General features: G+C 41.4%; 1 protein-coding gene across 1 annotated transcript in view; it reads left to right on the forward strand.

Annotated features, from left to right (window-relative positions):
* Positions 1 to 25,507, forward strand: part of DST (dystonin) — a 353,259-nt gene that overhangs the window by 38,048 nt on the left and 289,704 nt on the right. The window lies entirely within an intron of this gene.

Consider the following 25,507-nt stretch of genomic DNA (forward strand, 5'->3'; position numbering starts at 1 on the left):
CCTATATTAAAATGTATTAACTAGCTTTGCACAGATAAGTCATACCGGTTGCAGAATTGCAAAGTATCAAGCCAGGGTCAGTTCTGTAATCTTTTTAATTCATTGCCAAAGATGGATTTCATTCTCTAATTAATAAATAATTTTCAATGAACTGTCAAAAATTTAGAGAAGAGCAGTGATGGGACATCATTTTATTAATGAAAAGCTAGCGGAAGAAATAACTGGTAACCATAATATGGCTTTGTTTGTTTGGGCTTAGTATGATATATGAACATAGCCATTGTGGTTTATAAATTATGATCGTGGCATGAAGTTATGTGAGAACATGTCCATAATGGCTTTTTGTTTAAATCAGAATTAAAATAAACCATGGCTTAACATAATGTGTGAATGCAACCTGGGACACATGAAGTCTTGTGGGTAATCTGCACTTTGCTTGGGACAAGCAGCAATTGAGTCTGTAAACAAACAACATGGCAAAATCCATTTGCTTCATTTGGGACAGAATCTCTCTATTCTATCAATCTTTATGTTCTTGAAGATGAATATGAATGGAATGATTATATAATTCTGTCCTGTCCTTTGTTTGTTTGCTATCCCTGGCTACTTGTGCAGAATATGTAATCCAGGTCATTTAAAGACATAGTTTATCATCTGAACTTAGAATTTGGATGAAATAAATTGTAGTTAAATCAGAGTGCCTGCCCATTTTATTTGTCAGTTTACTATGTTCTCTGTTCCTAGAAATTGCCCATTTTTCAGTGTGTGGCTCACAAATGAGATTAGTGTTGCCATAAAAAGTTTTGCTTGCAAATAAAACAAGGGTTAAGGACTTTTATTTCATTTTTTTTACATTTCTGCAGATGTATGGGGGGAAGCTTGGAGGGCTCCACCACAGATTGCATTTTTTTTACACTTTTAAGTTTTTAAAAATAACCTACAAACAGGGTGTGAAAGCCTGCCAGCCCAAACTCACTTCAGAAGCAGTAGCCAGATCACCTTTGCAGGACCCATGGAGAAGAGTTCTGCTTCAACAGACAGGGTAAGGGTCCTCCAAGCCTCAGGGTATACAGCAGTTTGTGAGTATGAAGGCAGAGCATTGCTAAACAAAGAAGTGGTGTCTGCGTGGTCAAACTTGAATGTAACTAATCTGTTAGAAGAAAGGCCTTCTTCTGTGAAGTTAATTGACAAAGCCTAGTGCCCTGTATCTGTGGCTGGAGCAGAAAGTTAACTCTCTGTTTTGATTCAGATGATATAGAGAACTGAAACTGAGGTTTGGGAAGCTTATAGTAAGAGATGAATGTGGACAACACATTAGATTTTCCAAAAAACTTGCTTGGAGTATCATATGAGTAAGGCCAACTGGGTTCACAGAGAGTGCTAAGTCATAAAGTCTGAGTTTGCCTAATATGCTTAGCCACGGTTAAGGAAACACAAAAGCTCAGCCAATGCCAAAGCAAGCTATGTTATATCCAAGTGTGCTGTGTGAACCAAGCTACCATGATAAGCCATAATGTTTGCTTTATCTTGGCATGTTGTGTGATTCCAGCCACTGTGGTTTATGGCAAATGTTTACATAAATTCAATTGTAATTTATGCTATACAGCATGGTTAAGGAATAGCATAGTATGATACATAAATTCAGTCACAGAACTAGGCACTTAATTTAGGTGGTGAAGCCCAACTGATACAAGTCAGAGAGTGAAGAAAGTCCTGAACTCTCTCCCCACCCATTGTCTGAAGCAACAAGATTAAAAATACTTTAAATGCATAAAATAAAACACATAGTTATTGACATTTCTTCAAAGTACATTTTTCCTGTAATGAATACCTATAATATGCTTGAAGTTAAATGCACTGTATAAAATCTTGGTTAAAAGAATAACATCTATGAATGTCATATTGTTGCATGCCTGAAATACTTTTTAAAAGGCAACGCCTTGATTTTCTCCCTTTGGGAGAAAATAGTCCATGCAATAGATTCCATATTCAACTTTGAAAGGGAAAAAAGAGAGCTCTTTAAATTATAAACCAAATTGTAAAAGGTAATATTAAAATAGCTTGTCTTTGCAGGCTTGATGTTGTTCAATATGATACGATGGATTTCTTAAGATTTGCTTCTCTCCTTTACTTTGCATACATCTTGCCTAAATCTGAAGATCTCTGCAAAAAACCCTTCAGACTTGCTTCAGTGTACTGACACACAGCAAATCAACTTGTAGAATCAGAGGCCACTTGACAGAACTCTTCCACAGGAGAATTACTGCTACATTTCGAGGAGATTTAGAAATCTAAAGAAAAATGAGACCCCCTTTTTACGTAATTTATATTGATGGCTTGATCCTTTGAAAGTCAAAGGTGAATGCAGAGCTTCCTTGCCTTCATAGGATTTTAGTTTGGATACAGTTCTGCAGTTAGGCACATGCAAAGAGATCCACTGACAGATTTATTCTTTTCGTGGATAACTAGGCCAATTTGCCATCTGAAACCATAGGTTCAGGTATCTTCTGAAAAATGAATTTACAACGAAAGACTCCAGCCATTGATTTATAACAACACACTTTACAGTGGAGTGGTATTCTGTGCCTGCAGACTTTTAAAAAAAAAATCTCTGATTGACCTGGCACCAAGAGACGTCACAGCAGAAAATGTGAAAGCAGTATTCGAATCACCTTGACTGAGAATGTGACTGCAGAACTTGTCTGTAGAACATGATCTGTGGAACTGTGCTGATTCAGTTGATAAAAGGATCAGAGTGAGCAAACCTTAATATCTGATAATTTTATTGTTGTTGGATTTCTAAATAGTAGTTTAAAAAATAGCAAAAATATTGGATCTGCCTGTTGATTCTTTAAAAAATTATAATGGCAGAAGCTTTATTGCACTAAGATGAACTTACAGTACCTGATTATGTTGGTTGTGACATTTTATACCAGTTGGAGCTAAAATTAGCTGTGTTCTACATCTGTGAGGAGCAGGCAGCAGACCTCTGTGTTCATGGCTGTATTAGGACAGCCTTCCCCAAACCTTTGGCCCTTTCTCGGTGACACTTGCTGAGAATCTGCACATACTGCTCTCAAGGCTGCAAGTTGGGGAAGATGCTATTATGATTTACAGAACATACACGTGTGAGACTTACTTAGTTTTGACTAAATAAAGGTCAGTCTTGAATTAGCATAATAAAATATTACTTGGTGTATAGAACCATTTGTTACGTGATTGACAGATACCGTCCTGTCACAACTCTGGTATGACAGTAATGAGAATACAGGTCTTCCAGTTCTTTTGTCATGGTTACCCTCCAAATAACCATGTTTGTGACCATAGCTCCTTAGTAGAGCAAAAATAGCTTAATTATGACTAATACCTCCAGCAAGCATAACCCAGAATATAATAATGCAGCCTGCCAAGATCCTTTATGATAGTTGTGGCAAAACAAATGCTAGATGTGCCTATTTCAGGCAGAGCTTCTGTTGATTTTCATGATGACATCTACAAGGTAGGCCCACAAGATTAGTCACTTAGACCACTTCATATGGGTGATAAATGACTTATTTTATACTAAGATTCAGAGAACATAAGGTAGTGTTTTATTTGGGAGTAGCCTGCTAAGATTAACTATGAAAATAACTAAAAAACAGTGTTGGGGGGAGAAAACAAAATACTTTTCCCTGTTTTTCTTAAAGCTTGATACAGAGAATCAAAATGTTGAAGAATATTGGAAAAATAGCCATCTCAGTATGAAATATTTTCTCATTCACAATGAAATTAGGTTAATCATATTACAGGAATTCTGAGGCTTTTGTCTATAATCCCCCCCCTCCCCATTTCAGTAAGATAAAGTTACGGTCTATATTTTACCTTAAGCTTCTTTTCAGTTTGTTACCACACATAGATACAGTAGTTTCTATTTTAATCTTTTATTCTTCACCCTGCCCTTGCTTGCTAATCAGCAAAAAGATAAACAATTCTTCTGTAAAATCAACTCTTTAAAGCAGTTGCATCATTTATCAGATGAGGAAAGACATCTGAAATAAGACAGATCGCTTTAATGAATAGCACTGAAGTGCTGCATTTCTGAATCATTTTGATAATCATCTTAATTTGTAACTTGGTAAATCTGTAATTATTGTTTGAATCTATTGTTTAAACCTGACATTTAACATTTATATAGAGCAAATAGTTCTTAAAAATGAAAACATAATGCCAGGGGTGTCTGCAGTGAGGGGGTCAAGAGTGTCAAAGTGGCAGGTGCAACTGGGGCAGTCAAAGCTGTGCCCCTTTTTACATGCATGGAATTTGCATGACGTGCATTTAAAAGAGGTGGGACTTCATATGCCTGGTCACACCTACCATTTTGATACTGTTCACTTCCAGGACATACTATTGCATTGATTAGAAGAAACCTCTGGTCTTTGGCTATTTTTTTGTTAGTCATGCACATCATGTTGATCTGTCCTGTGCCTCATTTATACTTTTGCTATCATAAAGAACCCTTAAATATTGACCCTTGTTTTATTTGTAAGCAAAAACTTCTGGCTTGCCTCCACAGTCCCAAGCTGTGTTTGAACTACCATGGAATTCTCAATCGCTGCAAGCACTGCATTTCTGAAAAATTCTCCTAGGACAAAGCGTGTTTAATATAACCAGATTTTTAGAAGGCATTGGTGGTGATAACTTACAACCATTTCAAAAACTACATTATCTTATAGGAGCATAACCTCTCTTATCCTAGAGTAGCCTAGTTTTACTTCCCCAAATGGCTTTAAAGATTCTGTGGTTTTATTCTTGCAGTGAGTCAGAGATGCTTAAGTGCTATCAATTGATTTTATTGTGGCTTAAGTGCCCAAGGGCAAGATAGCAGCCAGTAGCAATGTTCTAATGAGCAAGCCCTAGCTTTACAGTTGCGAGAAATGTTTCTTCTTTGCTATCTCTTAACGGGAGTCCTATGTGCCTTCTTAATCATAAGAACTGTGGGTTTACAGCCATGTGTTGAATGGATAATTGTTATTTCATGCATCAAGGATTTCTTTATGCATTCTTAGAAACTGGACAGGCATGTTGCAAACAATAAATATCTTATGTTTTGGCATTTTGAGTGAATCTGAAGCATTAACATTTTTTAATCGTTGGTAACTGTAATGCCCAAGAGCATGTAAGGAATGCATTTTAAACAAAAATGGTGTGTGTGTGTGTTGGGGGTGTACTGTGTCTATCTTTCTTGTCCTTTATACTATGTAATTTGCTCTCAAAACCAGTGGTAAGAATGTGAGGTAAGAAAAATGTTCTTTCACCCTTACTTCTTTCTTTCATTTTTTATTTATTAAAATGCAAATATAGCATACAGTAGATGAGATTATGAAAAATAACAGTTTAAGTGTGAAAAGGTGTAGCAACATGTATTTTGGTTAAGTTAGGTCTTAATTTCTGTACTCTCATTGTAGCTCATATATCTAGTCAAGAAGTGTTTAGAACATTTAAACATACTGTTTCTGAATTTCTGAATATGTTTATTGGTCAAGAGATGAAATTTAATTAGTAATTGTTCAAGATATAACTAAGACACACAAAAAAATAAAACATCTTTGACTAAAAAAAAAAGATGAAATTTAAATGTATGAGAGGAACCTTACCTAGTTCAGGTCTGGATTTCATAGATAGGATGTATAGCTATCTTAGGTTATGGTTAAGGTTAATACTGTTATGTTTAATGGAAAATTGTGATCATTTTCTTGGTTTTTGACTTTTATATCAATGTATGAAAAGGATTCAGCTATGCAGCCCTTAGGCTAATGAACTCATTCTCATGTGGCTTGAGTTTGAGACGCCTATATAGAGAATGTAGGAACAAGGGATCTTTCATGGAGTGGTATGTGAACAAAAAGTGAATACATGGCTATTGAAAAGGATTTTAAAATGTGTCGTAATGTTTTGTGCTTTTTCAAATGTTCTTGATACATTTTACTTTTTAATTTTATTTTCTGTTTAGAAACTACCCTTGAAGCTTACAGAATAGTAACTAAATATTTTTAATGAAATCAAAGCTTTCAAATGCCTGTTGAGGTTAGCATTTGTATGGGAAAATGCCCTTCAACGTTTTGGTTGGCAGACTTTCAAGGCCCTGTGCTGTCGGCTGCTGCTACTGAATGTCAGGTTGGTTTGTAATAAGGCCACCCTCATCCATGATTTGATCATGGATGAGAAAGGTGACCTGTCGTGTATTACGGAGACCTGGCTGGAAGAGGAGGGGGAGTTCCCCTTTCTGAGATGTGCCCAGCTGGTTTCTGAAAGTGGTACCAGCCAAGACCCCAGGGCAGGAGCGGTGGGGTGGTGCTGGTCATCTGAGATACTTGGGAGGCATCCAAGGGTGCCGCTCCTCAAATTGCTGGTTGTGAGACTCTATTTGTTAAGTTGGGCTCTAAGAGGGATCAGTTGGGACTGTTGCTACTGTACCAGCCTCCCTGGTGTGTAGCAACCTCCCTGCCTGAGCTCCTTGACTCTGTAGCCAGGTTGGCCCTGGAGTTCCCCAGGCTTATAGTCCTGGGGGATTTCAGCCTGCTTTCCTTGGGGGTGGGGTCAGAGGTAGCTCAGGAGTTCATGGCCACCATGACAGCCATGGGCCTGTCCCAAGTCATCCAGGGCCCGACGCGTAATAGTGGTCTCTGGTGCCACCCTCCTCCACAGGGAGGCTGGGCCTATTAGATTGTAAAGCATGATGTCACATGATCACATTGCTTAGCGATGGCAATCCTGGCATTCCCTGTTGCTGTCATAACCCCAGGACTATGCGGGTCTTTAAGCAGGAAGAGGTGGGAGTCCCAGGTAAGGACCCCAAGTGGATGGGGGGTGCCACAGGCAGGTGCTGGGGAGCGCAGGTGGGCCAGCAAGGGCAGTGGACAGGTGCTGGGGAGCATAGGCAGGGCAGCAGGCGGGTGCTGGGAAGCCGGGGTGCCGTGGGGTACAAGATCACTAGGATCTTTTAGTCCATAGTGGAGCATCTTGGGAGAAAAAGTGGCGGGAGTAACTTAACAGGAGAGACTTGCAACATTCCCTGCCAGCTTCTCCATGACTGCTTGTGGAATGCTGGCAGGTCAGGTCACAAATTATGACCATGTGACTGCAGCTCCCTGCAACTTTGTAATCGCAAGCCAAATGCCCAGATTGCAGTCAGGTGGCCACAGGGACACTGAGATGGCTGCAACTTCATGAACCGACCCCACGTCCCCCTCATTCATTGCCATCGTAATTTTGAATGATTATTGGACAAGTGGTCATAAGTTGAGGACTACCTGTATTGGAAAAGGCTTTTGAAACAATACAAAAAGGCTAGACTAAATGAAGCTGGCTTGAGTGTAACAGCCATTTAAAAAGTGTGCCGTGTTAGTAATTACTGTTCTTTAATTCACTTCAAAAATTAAGAAATAATGTCAAACAATAATGAAGCATGCATTGATAAAGACAGAATTGGAAGCATAAAAGTAGTAATGTTGGCTGCATTGCCTATGGCAAACCCTCTCTGCTAGTTTGTTAATAGTAATACTGATGGATGTTTTTAATTGTAGAATACTTTTAATATTTTAAGGTTTGTTTTTTTTATTGTACACTGCCCAGAGTCATGTTCTGTGAGATGGGCAGCTATATAAATGTGATTGTTCAACAAACAAATAAATCTGTGAGCCCATCATTATATTTTTTGTATTGCCCCACCTTGGCTTCAGTTGGTTTTCAAACCATATACTTTTGGTCTGAAAAGAATATGAGAAAAGTATGAGTAAGTACTAAGAAAAACCTTTCTCACTGACAAAACTCATTGAGGTTTTTCTATTTTATTATTTTTGGAAAACCTCTTGAGTTTCTGGGCAATGCTAGGAAAATATTTGGGAGACTGACAGGGAGCCCTTTTTTCAGCACAATAGATTTTCCAGGCAAATGGCAAAAATATTTCTAGTTCTGAAAAGATATAATTACTATGAAAATAAGAGGTAAAAATACTGAGGATAAGAAAAATACCAAAGATCCATATTGGGCCAGTATATTTTTATTAGGACTACTAAAGGTTATGAAACACTGTGTAAGTTTTTCAGTTTGATAGAACTCTTCGTTAGGAAAGAGAGCGAACAAATTACTGTGGGGAGAGAAAATAACTGCTGTTCAGGATATGGCATCTGCATTTAGTGACTGGATTACCCCATTACGTTAAGCCGTGGTATTTGCACAAAACCATATTAATATAACTATATAAAATTGTTTATAATTTCACTAGCTTGGTTATTAAATTGTACTGAGCTAAAGCCAGATAAACCACATTAGGCTTAGCGTGGTATATCAACCAAGCTAGCCTGTTAAAGGAGGAACAATCCAGCCAGACTCTGGTTATGTCAAATAATAACCTGGAGCCCAGGGTATCTAGAAAACTGCATTTGAGAATTCTGGGGATTCTTGCTCTATGCATGTGAGGATTAGCAGGATTAGCTTTGCCTTTTCTGTATTCAGAGTTGTACTTACTGAAATTATCCATTCTGCACAAATATTGCAAGAGTTGTGCCTTCATTTATTTCTGGGTTCTCCAGGCTTCACAAAACATCTGAGCTCTTCGTCTTTTCAGAATGATTCTCTCTATACTCTCTATACCTACTGAGAAGCAAGCCCTACTGAATTCAGTAAGTGTTCACAGCACTACAGCCTTAGCTCGCTTTAAATAGCACTGTACTGGTTGAGTTCTGTACATGTTAAGGATTGCTACATGTGGGGCATCCATCTCTCTCATTTTTGCAGTGGAGGTGAAGAAAGAGCAGAATGTACATGGAGCATACAATGCTCCATCATATACTACTTGCATCACTGATCTTAAGACTTGGGTCATGGAACAGTAGAAAAGATACAGAACAGATGTCTGTACTTTTCACCACCACAGATTCAGGAATCTAAAGGGTTGGACTCTAGAGACTGGATGATAAATTTAGACTAGGAGAGGCAGCAGATGTCCATTAAGTATCTAGTTATTTATTAAAGAAATACTGTATGTAGGAAGAGGCAAATGGTCATCATGAGCACACCTGGCTTCTCTTTCTAAAATCTCTGAAAAACATCCACCGAGTCTTCTCCCAAATGGGAACAAGTTTCCATTTTCTCATTTTTTTCCTTTAAATGACCATGATCTTTCCATAGCCTGCTTCATACATAACAGCTTAATTAGCTTTCTCATCAGAATTAGGGGGATAGGCAATTGTTGCTATAAACTGTTTGGCAAACAGCCAAGGTACACCTAAAAATGTTAATTTTGTACATTCTTTTGCACATTGTCAATTGGAAAATGGGAGAGAAGAAAGGTATAAATATTTCTCATTACATCAGGTTCTCCTATTTGGAACATAACCGGTCAGTATTCTGTTACTTTCTCAAGTTACTATAAACACTTCTCTGATTGTGCATGCCAAATATACAGTACATTGTTATTAATGCTAAATAATGGTTATTTATTATTAACGGTTCACAGGCATGGAAACAGTGCATTATGGGGCTCCTTTTTCCTATTTTCATCCCACCTCATCTTCAGTTTTTTACAAGATTGAAAGCACCAGTTTGTATTGTTATACTCCACAACACACAAACTGAGACAGTTGCTGATTCATTGTCTTTCTCCGCTTACTCATACTGAGAGATTGTGGCAATCAGGAATTATAGTGGTTCATGTATCTTGGATTACAGAAGTTACGATTTGAACATAACAAGAAAATACTGTTTTTAAAAGCCTGCTTTGCTCACTGTTGCTTTTGCAGTAATTATTAAAATTCTTGAAGTTGCAGCGAGAAGAAGATGTACCTGTCTCAGTGTTGCAAGAGATGGGACAGTAATTTTGCATCCATTTCTAGAGTCTTTCTCATGTAAGCTGTAGCTAATGTCAACTATATAGAAGAAATCATCTGGAATTTTGTTCACTGATTTTAGGCCACTTTAGTACTTCAGAAATTACTTTATAATATCTTTTACATGTTAACCCCTGGTTTGTTTAACTCTGATGTATTGATTAAACCGTAATTGGCTGCACTTATATAATATGATAAGAAAAAGTAATGCATATGTGGACTTAGCCATTGAATGAGGTCATCAATCCATTAAATTTGGTATTGTTTATACCAATTATAATCAAAGAATGGATGAAGAAGGATCCATCTCCCTTGTTGAATCACATGGTGGCAGCTTGCAAGATTAAATACTGCTGTTAACATCATTGTCCCCAGTTTAGTATCCTACAGTGTGTTGTCTGAGGATTCTTAGGAGTTTTCCAACAAACAGACTGAAGAGTCTGAGGAAGGCTGTTTTATACTTGGGAAGTGTTGTCTGGAAATGTTTTTAAGAACTGATGCTGAAGTATTTCATAACTAGTTTCACAGTTTTTAGAAGAAATGGGTAAAGCGCAAGTAATAGAAGGAAGCCTAGAAAACAGATTACTCATATTTCTAATTTTTCTTCTATATGGAGATAGATGAAAGATATTCTTCTCCTTGGACTTAACTGTTGTCCTTTCTGCACTTTTGATATATGTCTGTATAATGTGTGGGCCCTCTTGTTGTGGAACCTGTTCATTTTGCATTTCTGGTAGTCAACAGTGGCATCAGGCTCCTACTGATCATAGCCCCCCAGGGTGGCCTGTTTATATCTGGTCCCCCTCATCCACATTGCTCAACTGAGGGGGGGTGAGAAATGGGGGGATGTGGAGGTTTAATTCATTTATACTTCATTTAATGTAGTTAGGATTTTATTCGCTATTTAGAAATGGCTTATACATTAATGAAAACAGGATTGTAGTAAAATCCCACATAGAAACAGAAGGCTAGAGCTGTGACCTTGGAATGGAGACAGATAACGGAAACCAGACTGCTGTCCTTCCTTGGAGTGTGAACAGAATGGTGTGAAAGGAGGAAGTATATGGAACACAATAAATGCTGTTGTTTACAGAACTGAATGATAGCATCTGGCAGGATAGAACCCTGACAATACGGAAGAATGCAGGGGCACCATAGTGAGGTCACCCCCAATGTTCAATCAAAGGCATTCCAGTGTAGAGGTCACACTATAATTTATGATATTTTCTTTATCTTTCTTATGTATTGTAACAATCTTAACATATATAACTTGTAACCTTGCTTTGTTCAGGGCTCTTCTGTGGTTCCTTGGCAAGGAGCCCAGTGATCACTATAGTCTGCACGCCAATAAAAGATGCTTTGTTGCATCTACAGTATGTCCAATCACCTTGGTTCCTAATTTAAATGGGATTTTTTTTCTCACTACAAACTGAACTCGGAGGCATTTGCATTAAAAAGTATGTTTTCTGCCACTTCGTACATCCCCAGGTGTTTGCTCTATACTGTTCTATCTTATCTACCAGCCTACTAATAAAAACAGGGCATATTAAATAAAATACACCTCACTTTTGAAATCCAGTCAAGTCTTGCTGATGTTTTGCTTCTTCTGATCTCCCAGCTTTTGGGCCCAGCACTACATTCATTTTATTTAAATGAAAGGGTAGAAAACTTTTTTTTTTCCAGACAAGGGCTGGATGTCATGAGAAGTAGTCCGTTGAGGTCTGAAATGTGAGTTAAAACCAAATATTTATTTATTTGATTTGAATCTTGTCTTTATTTTGTACAACTCTAGAGGATGTACATAAGGCTTCTGCTTTGTGTTTTTCCCCAACAACAACCCTGTGAGGTAGGTTGGGCTGAGAGAAGGTGACTGGCCCAAAGTCAGCTTTCATGCCTAAGGCAGGCCTAGAACTCACGGTCTCTGGTTTTTAGTCCAGCACTTACACCCCAACAGCAGAGTGGCTCTCTCTCAAAGTTGGGTGCAAGATGTCCATTCTGTCTCTTGGCCACTGACTACAGGGCCTAAACAGAGAGCTCCTATGAGAGGATTTTAAAATCGGGCTGAGGGCTGCAGAAAATTAGGCCAAGGGCCTCAGGTTACACACTGCTGATTTAAAGTGTTGGCAACCTAATTGTAATGAGCAGCCGCCAGCTAACAACCTGTCAAGCTTGCATAAGGGACATTTGATACACAAAATTAACCTTAGAAGTATTTACTATAGAAAAAATACAAATTATCTTGCATAGATTAAAAAAAAAGTAATAGGGAAAAGGTGTAGGGTTTTGAAAACAGATTGCTACTGTGAACATGGAAAATAACAGTGTGACATTCTGCTTAATGCCATAACTCTGACATTTGCTCCTGTTTTAAGAATTGCTAGACTGACAGACCTTTTGGCACTCCGTCCTATGTAATTCAAACTGATGCTCAGTCAGCAAGCATAAGGAGACGTGGCTTGCATGTTGGCTCAGTTTAAAGTAGTAGCTGATAATACATTTTATTTTTTAAAATTATAAATGTTCAATTAAAAGTTGTCTGTCAGCAGCTCAGATTGTTCAGGTATTTGATGTGTTTGCTTGACAACTGGAAGGACAACCAAACTGATAAACTGATGAAGTCACGCTAGCATTTTCAATAAATGAAACAAGCAATAAGAGATTCGGGGTTTTATGTAAAATTTAAGGTAGAAATACTTACCTGAACATTGCTTTAAAAATATTAAAGGTCCCAGGGCTTAGAGGAATATAAGAGATCCTGTTTGGTGTAGTAGTGAAGGTGCTGGACTACAGGTAGCCCTTCCTTAACAACCATTGTTTACTAACAGTTGGGCTTACGATGGTGCGGGGAAAAAACCCTGACTTAAAACTGGTCCTCACACAACCATTGCAGCTTCCCCATGGTCATGTGGTCATAATTCGGTCACTTGGCAACTGGTTTGCATTTATGACTGTCGCAGTGTCACGACACATGATTGCCATCTTTAACTTTCTTGGCTGGCTTCTGGCAAGCAAAATCAATGAGGAACTGTGTGATTCACTTAACAACCACATGGTTTGCTTAACATTCAGTGATTCACTTAATGACCACCACAAAAAAGTAAAATTGGGTCAGATTCGCTTAATGACCACTTCGCTTAGCAACTGAAATTCCGGTCCCAATTGTGGTTGTTAAGCGATCACTACCTGTAGAAACCAGGAGACCATGAGTTCTAGTTCACCCTTAGGCAAGGAAACCAGCTGGGTGACATTGGGGCCAATCATTCTCTCTCAGCCCAACCTTCCTCACAGGTCTGTTATGGGGAAAATAGGAAACAGGAGCATTATGTATGCCATCCTGAGTTGTGAATCAAATAATACTGAGTTCCTGGAGGAATTGCAGCCTTTATTGGCAGTGTTGAACTGCAACAAACCAGATATCTACTTTGCCCCCACATCTACACCAACTGTACCATCACAGACCCCGACAAGTACACATGCAAGATTAGAAGTGCCTTTGCCTGATCATCATCCAGTGTGATACACATCATTATCCACAAGCAACGCCTCTCTAGATTCTACGTAGGACAATCTTTGTGCAAAAGAATTAATGGACACAAGTTTGACATTCAGGACTCAAAACAAGAACAAAGAACATGGGACCCTTTATGGTAGACCCCAAACTGACCATTTTGTAAAAATGAGACTTTAACAACACCATTGCGTAGGAGATTACCTGAAACTTGTTGTCTGAGAGTTTAGCAATCTCAGGTCTGCATAAACCCAATGGATTTTTAATACATCACAAGTGTTAATTAATAAGGTCTTTGTAATCTGTCTTGCATATAACCTGCATAATCAACCTGTCTTACCCTCCTTTCCCCCGCCTCATCCGAGTTTAAATCCTACAACAATCTAGCCAGTCCATGCATCTGATGAAGTGAGCTGTAGCTCACAAAGCTTATGCCTTTTCATTAAATTTGTTAGTTGGAAAAGATGCTACCAGATTCCTGTAACTACAAGTGGCTACCTGTAATGACAAAATTGCTACTAATTTAATAACAACAATAGAGGACAGAATGTGTAGTGACATCATGAAGCAAACCTTACCATTTCATCTTGGGTCCTGACTTTGGTGGTTGTATTATACTGTCATGTATGTTTTGTCATTTGGTCCCCTGTGGGTGCCTGTTTTCAGGGAGTGCAAAAGTAAAGCTGGGAGCCATATGTAAACTGTGGGTCCAATTCCCATTAAATAAATAATAACCCATAGATCACAGAGTGAGTTTCACTTATCCTAGGTTTCCATCTCGTCCAGATTTTTGCAACCTAGATATGATAAGCCTACATTATCCTGCAAAAATTCTGAATTGTTACACATTCAAGCCAGTTCCAAACAAATTAACTCAGAAGTGATTCCTACTATGCACTGTGCTCTGTGTTCTTAGGGCTGCAAATCTAGATATTACTAGAGAAACCATGACCTGTTGGGTTAGAGATATTTGTTTACCTGAACAGGTCAACAGAATGACCACAGGCAAGCAAAAAAGCAGTGGGAGCAGGAGCGATTTCTGACTTCATGCCAACTTCCCCATTGACTTTGCTTGTGGGAAGCTGGCACGATGTGTCGGAAATCATGGCCACGTGACTGTGCAGCACAGCAGCAGCCACAACTTTGCCAGTACAACCGGTATGAAGATCCTTGAAATTTCAATTACACGGGAGTAATGGGTCCTGGATTTTGTACGCATTCCTTAAGCTAGCCAATTTGAAGTACCGTCATTCAAAAATTGTTGCGCTATGATGCACCATTTCAGCTAATTGAAGGTTACAAACAGAAACGGTTTTAGTAGTATATAGATTTTGCTTCCTTGTAAGGGTGTTGTAAGTCCTGTAGTAAAGATCAGTTATTGTAAACGCCTTAACTTGGTATATTCTGCCCCAGGTAAGCATGGAAGTACTTAGAGCCTTTCATAGATGTAGTAGTAAGCCGCTGTCCTATATTTTATTTTATTTTATTTATCAAATTTGTCACCACCCATCTCCTCCCACTGGAGGGACTCTGGGCGGTTTACAACAAAATCCTCAATAAAACAATAAATATATAAAATACATTATAAAATTACATATTAATAATATAAATAAAAATAAAGTCCAGATGGCTATATCTCATTCAGTCTTCACGTGGAAGGGGCGCTTCACGGCACTAGCCAACCCCAGGCATGACTCCTCTCCTCCCCACCCCAGGCCAGAGCCAGGTCTTCAAGTTTCTCCAAAAGGCCAGGAGCAATGGGGCCTGCCTTACCTCCGGGGGCAAACTGGTCCAAAGGGTGGGCTCTACTGCAGAGAAGGCCCGCCTGTACCTTTTAAGAGCCTCTACAAGAGAAGACAAGTTAGTGGCTGGTCTTTTCACTTTTAGTGGTGCAGGTCCTCAGTTCCTTGATTTCTTCAAGTGATGTTTCTGTATTGGCGATATACATGAGCATTCTAGTTGGATGTACCTATATTTGCCAGTTACAGCCAAATGAGGGACCACAGTTTCAAATTGAAGGGAATGCAACATTTCAGACAGCAGAGCCAGGTTTTAAAAAAGTTTCCTCCTGAAAGGAGAATGGTATGTTTGCAGAAGCAGAAAAATAGCTAAGCATGAACTGTACAAGGACATACAGCCCCACTGCAATACAGCCAGTTATTGTCCTGCAAGAAAGAAACAGGAAGTTATGATCATTATAGTTGCTGGAAAAGGCAGAGATGCCATCCTATAACTGCCATATTAACTGTGAGGAGCAGCTGCTGTTGTGTGCCCTGAGTTTTCTGGGAGCCTTGGTGGGTACTCACCCTTGGCTTTTTCTGCTTCTTCCTTTTGTGCTCTCAGTTAGCCTCATGTTCCTAATCAGATGGAGAGTAACAACATCAAATATTAATTTTAAGTTTTTCATTGGCCTTGCTTAACAGCAAACAATGGTTTGTTGAGACATCTCAACTGATGATCTCAAATGTTTCTTTTCTGATGGTGACCACCAGGGGCACTTTGACCTCCTTCATGGCTATGGCCACTTCTCAAATAGGCAGTTTTTATGGTCATATTAGCAGTTTTTTAAACTGCTTATTTTTGCTTTGATGTAACAAAATATTTTCTACTGTAATGTGAAAGCATGCTGTGGATGTTTTTTACATTTATTTTTCAGTGTCAGCAAAGCGTGTTGATAATGAGGAAGGAAAGAAAAAGATAAAAATCCATTTGAGGAATTAGGTTTTGGTCAATTGAAGAATTACAAACAGTTGCAAGATTTCTCATTTCTGAGAACTTTGGAGAAAAAACAGCTACTATTCAAGCCAGGTCTGCACCAGATTACATTCTTAGATGAAGTGCAGGAGGGTTACATAAATAGATAACATTGTGTGCTGCACAGCCCACCACATAACCATGTGTCTACTTCTGATTCTGACATGTTGGGTATGTTTTGGCTATACATGATAAATAACAGAATGCCTGTAAATATATAATTGTTCCTGAAAAGAGAAGTGGGTTCTTGTTTCCATAAGGGTGCCAGTTTCTTAATAAAATGGTTTATGGATTACAACATACAGAACTAGGGATAGGTAAAATCAAATTTGTTGATTAGGAAATAGAACATTCTGGAGAACTCAGAATATTCCATTTCTCCCATGCCATTTTGGGGGTGTTTTGGCAGTTCCCAGAAGTAAATCCTCTGAATTGGAAGTGTTATGAGGTGTTCTGGAGATGTTTAGTCCAAAATACCATGGCTGGAGTGCCTTGAATAGTTTCTGTTTGGAGATTGCTTTTGGAAATGTCCCATTCCCTAACTGATGAATCTTGTTGATCCCTACTGTGAACTACTGTCTTTGAGCAGAGTACTATAAAATCCTGTACCTGAATCCACAATAGTTAACTTTTGTTTATAGGATTGAGGCCTTGGTGTTCTCCAATCCACAGCACCATAGAGCCAATTTTAAGAACAGATTCAAATGACAGCTTCTCTTGTCACTTCGCCCGCACTATATAGAAGTCATTTTGTGGAATGGATTTTAGAAGACGATGTATTCCAAAGCTACTCTGCCCCAGTTCTCCATAGTTGTACCTCATAATGACTGAAAAATAAATTAGGACAGCAGAACATAAAAGCAAAGTGGGGATAGAATGGGTTACAGATTGGTTCCTGGGAAGCCAACCCTGTTTAACTCCTTCCTGCAGCAGATGTCCTAAGCTATTAAAGAGGATTAGATTGTTTGAAAGAGGGATGCTACTGAGAAGTCTTGTCTCAGCTTTAATATTAATATATAAAAAGCCACCCATGCATTTCATTTCATGCCCCATTGAAGATCAAAAGGATGGAATATGCCTGAGAGGATTTTAGGCAGGTGAATTATTTCGATAACCATTTTTCGAGGGGATTTTAACAGTTGTAAATTGGTGAAAATATGGTCTACATATGTGAAAAGTATAATTTCCATCTGTGGCTATCTAACGTAATTGATGCAAATGGGGTCAGACTCTACTGATGCAGGCTTTGGCATCATGAAATCGACTTTGCGTTCTGGTGCTGTAGAAAACCGAAATGTAATAAATAATAACAACAACAAACAATGTATTAAATTTATATGCCACCTGACTCCTGAAGCATATTCAGGAAGTTGGTTATAAATGGTAAAACAACTATTGTAGATTTTTAAAATCTGCCTAGGAATTTTTTTCCAAGATGTTTGGAGTTTTATTTTCCATGTTTCATACATTACATTAGAGCCTGTAGCATTAAACAATAGCCTTTCTCTAGTGTTACATTTTTAAGGAAAAATTTACATTTCAAATTCATTAGTTTAATAAATATTTTATATTGTGACCATTCGACTGGAATGTAACTGTTCAGCTTTAGTGGGGTTACCCAAAAAGCCACCATATCATTCCTACTTTGATTTTTTGAATCATATTGAAAAGGATAACTTTTATGGGTAGAAATATTTACATTATGCCAGCAGAAATGTAATAGCTGGAAGAGGAGGTGGACAGGGAGCAATAAAATTCAGGCCTGTCATTGGGAAGAAAAAGGTAGTGTTGGAGTTGAGCTCAGCTCCTGATGATTCCATGTGGGTTACTTGGCAATCGTTGCCAGGCAATGGGGATTGCTGCTGCCTTCCTCCAGAACTTTTCCCAATCTAACCTTCAGTGCTGGTATTCCTTAGTAATCTCTCATCCAGTACTAACCAGGCTAGACTTGGTTAGCTTTTCAACCCTTACAAAATTGACTGTGTGTTGCCTCTTGTGGAGAATGTGGGGAGATACTGGGATTATTATTGAAAAGTGTTATTTTGTTGTTATTTTGATTGTAATGGAAGCTATTATGCGGTTAAGGTGGCGTAGCTGAGGAAAAAAACTCAGTAAACAGAGACAGTGGACAGGAGATGTTGCAATGTTACAGTTTAGCCTGAGTGGCTCATATTCTGTACAATTCAAGGACTGCTGAGACAAAGTCACTGTAGCCTTTTTAGCTAGATACAGCACCAAAAACTTTGCTTAATTTATGATTGATGGGTAGGGGTGGTCCAGAAGCTTGCCATTTTGGCCAGACTAAATTGTATTTTGCCTGAACCAGCAACTGCAATTTATGCTTGCCTTGATGTCTTAGATCTAATGGCAAACTATGGTTTTCTTAAAAATAGGAACTGAAAGAGTGGGGAAGAAGGGACTATTCGTACTGTGGTGTCAGAGTTTCACCCAAGCTTGACAATAAACCTTTCTGTAGAACCTGAACAGGAGCTAGCAGTAAAGAGTCAAGGAAATTCTAGGTGTAATGATTGCCTATCCTAATAGAGTCAGACTCACAAGCAGGTACTTAATGATATCTGATTTATTGTGAGAATAGTATGCAAATACAGAGAAAGCTGAGAATGAGTAAAAGCGCGCCAAATACAAACTAAAAACCCTCGGCTCAAAATGTAATCCCTCCCCTCGCCCGGCCGTAGCAAACTCCCCCCCCCCCCCCAGGTGCTGTTAACCGTTTTCTACTGATCCTGGGAAAGTAACCTTGAACACATGAGATAACCCAAACACATTCCAAACCAACAGCCAACAGCTAACAACTCCCCGAGATGGAATCCTCCTCCCTTCCCAGATCAAACACGTATCAGGTAAATGACATGCGAAATGTTACGATGTACCAGGAACATTGGAACGGTGAACATGACATACCGCCCCCCCAAAAATATTACAGAGCAGGTTTCATAGGATAAGCAATGTGGAAGCGTCTAACTAAAACAGGAGAGTGAACATCACGGGCAGCCACCCACTCAGGGTGGGGGAAATGTTTCCATCGGATTAGGTACTGCAAAGTGCCACGAAACCGGCGAGAATCCAGGACCACCTTCACCTCAAAATGTTGTTGCCCGTCAATCATGATTGGTGCAGGAGGTGTAGGTTGGAGATGCCAGCGATTGGAGTGGTTGACAGGCTTGAGCAAGCTGCAGTGAAAAACAGGATGTAAACGTCTAAGGTTGTGTGGTAAATCCAATTTAAACGTGACAGGGTTCACAACTCCCACAATGGGAAAAGGACCAACAAATCTAGGAGCTAATTTCTTCGAGGGTTGAGGAGACTTAATGAACTTGGTGGAAAGGTAGACCTTATCCCCAACTTTAAAGGCAGGTTGAAGTGCTCGTTTCTTATTAGCATGGATTTTATAGGCGGATTGGGCATCAGCCAACGCTTGTTGAATTACCGGCCAGGAATCGGCCAGGTGTGCAGCCCAATCCAAAGCAGAACAGGGCAGTGTAGTGGGTTGAGGCAGATCAGGATTGGGCACAAAATCCCGGCCAAAAACAGCACGGAAAGGGGTGTGCCCTGTGCTCTGATGGACAGCGTTGTTGTAAGCCACTTCAGCAAAAGGCAGGAGATCAACCCAATTGTCCTGCTGATAGTTAACAAATGCGCGCAGAAATTGCTCAAGGGTCGAATTAAGAGCCTCTGTAGATTCGTCAGTCTCAGGATGTGACGCAGTGGACAACGCCTGTTTAGTGCCCACCAGCTTTAAAAATGCCCGCCAAAACTGGGAAGTAAAGTGTGTCCCGCGATCTGTGACCAAGCGGGAGGGGCTCCCGTGGATCCTGTAGATGTGGACTAGGAAGAGGCGGGCTAATTGTTGAGCAGACGGAATGGAGGCACATGGAATGAAATGGGCTTGTTTAGAGAAGTAGTCTTTCACCACTCAAATCACAGTCTTTCTCTGACTAGGAGGCAAATCAACAATAAAGTCCATGGAGATCTCCTCCCAAGGATGGGAGGGACTGGCCACCGGCTGTAGCAAGCCTTGAGGTTTGCCCCCCTTCTGTTTTGACATGGCACAGACAGGACAAGAAGCAACAGAATCTTTGACATCACGTCTCAGTGTAGGCCACCAGAATTGCCGGTGCACCAGGTGTAAGGTTTTCACAAAGCCAAAATGACCAGCCACCTTATCATCATGAGATCTACTCTTCCTTCGCAAACTGTCAGGGACATAGAGGCGGTTCTGCTTCCATGCGAAGCCTCGGTCAAATGTAACATTGTCTCTCTTTGCTTGCAACCAAGTGTCAGAGTTCAGTTCGGAGAGAAACTTTTGTTGCAATTGCGAAGGAACCGCCGGCGTTCCCCCAGCCGGTGAAACTGAAGCTGAGGGCAGCTGCGCACGAGACTGACTGCTTGTGACAGCTTGCATACCCAACTGGGGTTCTGTCCACAGTGTCCCCACCACGTCAGGTACCTGGACCAAATCCTGGGGCAGGCGGGAAAGCGCATCAGCCAGGAAGTTTTTCTTTCCCGGAATGAACTTCAGTTTAAAATCAAAGTGGCTGAAAAATTGAGCCCAACGGATTTGCTTAGGGCTGAGCTTACGGGGCGTGCTAAGCGCTTCCAAATTTTTATGGTCAGTCCAAACCTCAAAAGGACATTTGGCCCCCTCTAAAAGGTGGCGCCATGTGTCCAAAGCAGCGTTGACTGCAAAAGCCTCTTTCTCCCAAACATGCCATCGCTTTTCCATCTCAGAAAATTTGCGGGACAAATAGGCACAGGGCTTCAGGCAGCCTGCAGCATCTGCCTGCAACAAGAGTGCTCCAATGGAGAAATCGGACGCATCCACTTGAACCACAAAGGGCTTAGCAGGATCAGGGTGTTGCAGAATAGGTTCAGCAGTGAACAGGCTCTTAAGTTTGTCGAACGCCAACTGGCACTGAATAGGTGTCCAATTGAGCAATGCTCCCGGGTTCTTCACCTTCCGTGTGTCCCCCAGCCCCTTTGTTCGTAATAAATCAGTGAGAGGCAATGCAATTTCTGCGAACCCCTGGATGAACTGGCGATAATAGTTGGAAAAGCCAAGAAAACACTGGAGCTGCCTGCGAGTACGCGGGCGCTCCCATTCCAAAATAGCTTGAATTTTTTCAGGGTCCATTTCAATACCCTTGTCGGAAATTCTGTACCCCAAATAGTCAAGCTGAGTCTTATGAAATTCACACTTAGATAGTTTAGCATAAAGCTCAGCCTTTCTCAGTTTGCTAAGCACCTGTTTCACCAAACGCTCATGTTCCTCCATCATTTCAGTATAAATCAAAACATCATCCAAATAGACCAGTACCCCTTTAAACAAATGTTCATGTAACACTTCATTGATTAATTGCATAAACACCCCAGGTGCCCCCGCCAAACCAAACGGCAAAACCTTGTACTGGAACGAGCCCAGAGGACAATTGAAAGCAGTCTTCCACTCATCCCCCTCCCGTATACGGATACGGAAATAGGCTTCTCTCAAATCCAGCTTAGAGGAGATCTTCCCCTTGGCCAGATGTGCTAACATGTCTTTTATTATTGGCAAAGGATATTTGTTCAATATTGATACCGCATTTAATCCGCGGTAATCTGTACAAAGTCTCAATGTCCCATCCTTCTTCGCCCGGAACAAAACGGGGGCGCCTACTGGCGAATTCGCTGGTTCAATAAAACCCCTGGCCAAGTTTTTGTCCACAAACTCCCGCAGCGCCGCCAGTTCTTTGTGTGTCATGGCATAGATTTTCGGCTTGGGTAGTTGTGCATCAGGGACCAGCTCTTTGGCACAATCAGTTTTCCGATGAGGTGGGAGTTGGTCTGCCTCTTTCTCACCGAACACATCTGCAAAACTCTGGTATTGCTCCGGCAAGCCCTCCAGTGGGGTGGCAGTGAAATGCGGGGTTGCTGCCGCCGCCCTCCCCACTGCAGCCTGTGGAGCGTCGTCCTCTCCAGGGGCTTGATAGAAACCATACCCAAAAGTCAAAGTCCTGTGCACCCAGTTTATATACGGGTTTTGCTGGACCAACCAAGGAATCCCCAGAATGACCAAAGGACCCCCCACAGGCGCCACTACAAACGGCAGCCCCTCATGGTGGCTGCCCATTTGCAATGCTACCATGCCTGTGGAATGGGTGACTGGCTCCCCCGCCGCCGTAGAACCATCCAGCTGGGTAAAAATCATGGGATGTTTTAACGGAAACCTGGGTAACTCCAGAGCAGCCACCACGTCAGGGTGCATCAAGCAACGTGAACACCCTGAATCGATCAACACCCACACTTCAACAGTTCTTGTGCGGGAGCCTAACTTTACTTTCACTGTCAGTGTAGGATAGTTGCCACTCAATGAAATGTGGTCGCGCCCTTCCTCTACCACCTGCCCAGCGGCGCCCTTTAAAGCAGCCTGTTCCCGCCAGCTGGAGCAGCTTGGGCTGCCCCTCGTCCCTGAAATAAGGGACTTCCTCTGCCTCGGTCTCAGCCAAAGCCGCCTTCATCTTCCTGGGTAAAGAGGGTGACTTCCCCGACGACTTCTCCAGACGTTCCTCGGTCTTTCCTCTCAGGCACGCCGCCGCTTGGTGACCTTCCTTCCCACATAGGAGGCATTGTCCCTTCGCGTAGTGGCGCGCTCTCTCCTCTTCCCACACACGTTGCCCAGGCTTCCCAGTGGGTGCAGCGGTGCGGGAACCCTTGCTGAGCTTAGCATATTTCATCACCCTTCGGTGGGCAAAAGTTTCTTGGGCATGCTCAGCCTTCCCTGCCAGCTGTATCCACTCATACAAGGAGTCCGGGTCATCTCGCCCCAGTGACCACCGTAGGACTTCCGTATTTAGACCGTCCTTAAAATGTTCTATTAAGGTGGATTGGGACCAATCCTCAACTTTCCCAGCCAAAGCCTTAAATTCCAGAGCGTAGTCTGCCACTGATCGTGGCCCTTGGCACAGCTCCTTCAATGCCCGTTTTGCTCTTTAGCTAACGGGTCTTCAAAGTGTAATTTTAACGCCCACAGGAATTCCTCAAACTCCTCCAACTCAGGGGCCTCCGATTGACACAACTGCACGTACCAATCGGCCGCCCGCCCCTTGAGCTTAGTGGCAATGGCATTAATCTTAGCCCTTTCTGAACGGAAGCACTGTTCCCATTCGTCCATATAACTTCTTGCATTGGTAAGGAAAATGACAGCTTGGTTGGGTCTCCATCAAATTTAACAGTAAAGTCCTTTATCCCCACTCCGGGCAGTCCCTTCGTCACAGCTGGACGATCGGCCTTCCTCGTAGCCCCCAAAGATCTCCGCTCTTGAGGAGGGGACCTTGAAATTCTCACCCTCGGTGCTCTCACTTCCTCTCGGTGCCGGGTCCTACTCCTTTCCTCTGGAGAAGGTGGGGGCAAGGAAGGAGTCGAGTACCTATGACTGGACTCCTCTCTCCTCCTCTCTCGGGGACCCCAGTCCATGGACATTTTTCGGAACATAAATTCTAAGGACTCCAATTTAGCCTCCAGCGGTTTTATACGTTCAGGGATTTGGAATCCCTCTTTTCTCTCTTGCCTCACCACAGTTGGGGACAACGGGTACTGCCGCTTCCAAGATGTTCTTGACATCCCGGGTAGGGCTCCCTGTGTCTCATCCCAGGTGATCAACTCGCCTGGCGACTCACCGGTCGGTTCAGGGGCTCTCTTGCCTCCAACCTCCTCGTCCCCGATGCTGAAGCTCAACCGCTCCCGAACTTCTGAAGTCTCTCTAGGGGAACTTTTTCTGTTCTTACCACCGTAGAATCGGGTTCCCCCTCGCTCGACTCCTTGCTTTCCATATCTTGTGGATTTGGTTTGCTCATTGCTACCGCGTCCCCTCACAAATAAATCTGGAAAGGGGCTAACGGAAAAATTTTTTAGATTCTCAGCTTTATGTAATGATTGCTTATCCTAATAGAGTCAGACTCACAAGCAGGTACTTAATGATATCTGATTTATTGTGAGAATAGTATGCAAATACAGAGAAAGCTGAGAATGAGTAAAAGCGCGCCAAATACAAACTAAAAACCCTTGGCTCAAAACGTAATCCCTCCCCTCGCCCAGCCATAGCAAACTCCCCCCCCCAGGTGCTGTTAACCGTTTTCTACTGATCCTGGGAAAGTAACCTTGAACGCATGAGATAACCCAAACACATTCCAAACCAACAGTCAACAGATAACAACTCCCTGAGATGGAATCCTCCTCCCTTCCCAGATCAAACACGTATCAGGTAAATGACATGCAAAACGTTACGATGTACCAGGAACATTGGAACGGTGAACATGACACTAGGATAGATAAATTGCTTTTACTCTGGATGACAAGAAGCTCTAATAATAATCAGGCAACATCAGAATCAGGACATCAAGCTCCAAAGTACAATATAGAATTGTATCAGAAACTACTCTAATGAAGTGAGATTAAACTGGTTTCCCCCTCGATCAGAACTCGAATGGAAGTTGATATACAGTAGTTAAGGCAGTATTTTATATCCTTAATGAGATTTGGAGGCTGTTTCCAAACAGTTTCATTCCTGCGATCATAGGGATGGTATTCACAAGTGCTAAGTCATGGTTTGTTTAAATGGAGACTGTTGAATAAAAATATTGGCTCAGTTAACATGTCGTAATCTGTAAACAATATTTTACAAATCACAGTTGCTGGGTTTCAGTAACCTGCTGAACCCCAATCATGTTAATGTAAACCCAGATAATGTATAATTTGTTCCTACTGTATTTATCTTCAGCAAAGGATCATTACCTTGTCGTGGTGCTGGAGCTTGAGCACCTCAGTGACGCCATGAGCTAAACCGTGAAGGGCCACCCATGACAGGAAGGTCATGACAGAGAGGTCTGACTAAATGCAATCCCTGGGGAAGGTAATGGCAACCCACCCCAGTATTCTTGCCATGAAAACTAAATGGATCAGTACAACCAGAAGTATGTCGGTATACCATCGGAAGATGAGACTCCCAGGTCGGAAGATGGTCAAAATGCTACTGGGGAGGAACAGAGGATGAGTTCAACTAGCTCCAGACATGATGACACAGCTAGCTCAAAGCCAAAAGGACGGCTAGCGGCCGACGGTGCTGGTGGTGAACGGCGAATCCGATGTTCTAAGGATCAACACACCATTGGAACCTGGAATGTAAGATCTATGAGCCAGGGCAAATTGGATGTGGTTATTGGTGAGATGTCAAGATTAAAGACAGACATGTTGGGCATCAGTGAACTGAAATGGACTGGAATGGGCCACTTCACATCAAATGACCACCAGATCTACTACTGTGGACAAGAGGACCACAGAAGAAATGGAGTAGCCTTCATAATTAATAGTAAAGTGACTAAAGCAG

This window comes from Candoia aspera, chromosome 1 (genome assembly GCF_035149785.1).
Source record: "Candoia aspera isolate rCanAsp1 chromosome 1, rCanAsp1.hap2, whole genome shotgun sequence".
NCBI lineage: Eukaryota > Metazoa > Chordata > Lepidosauria > Squamata > Boidae > Candoia > Candoia aspera.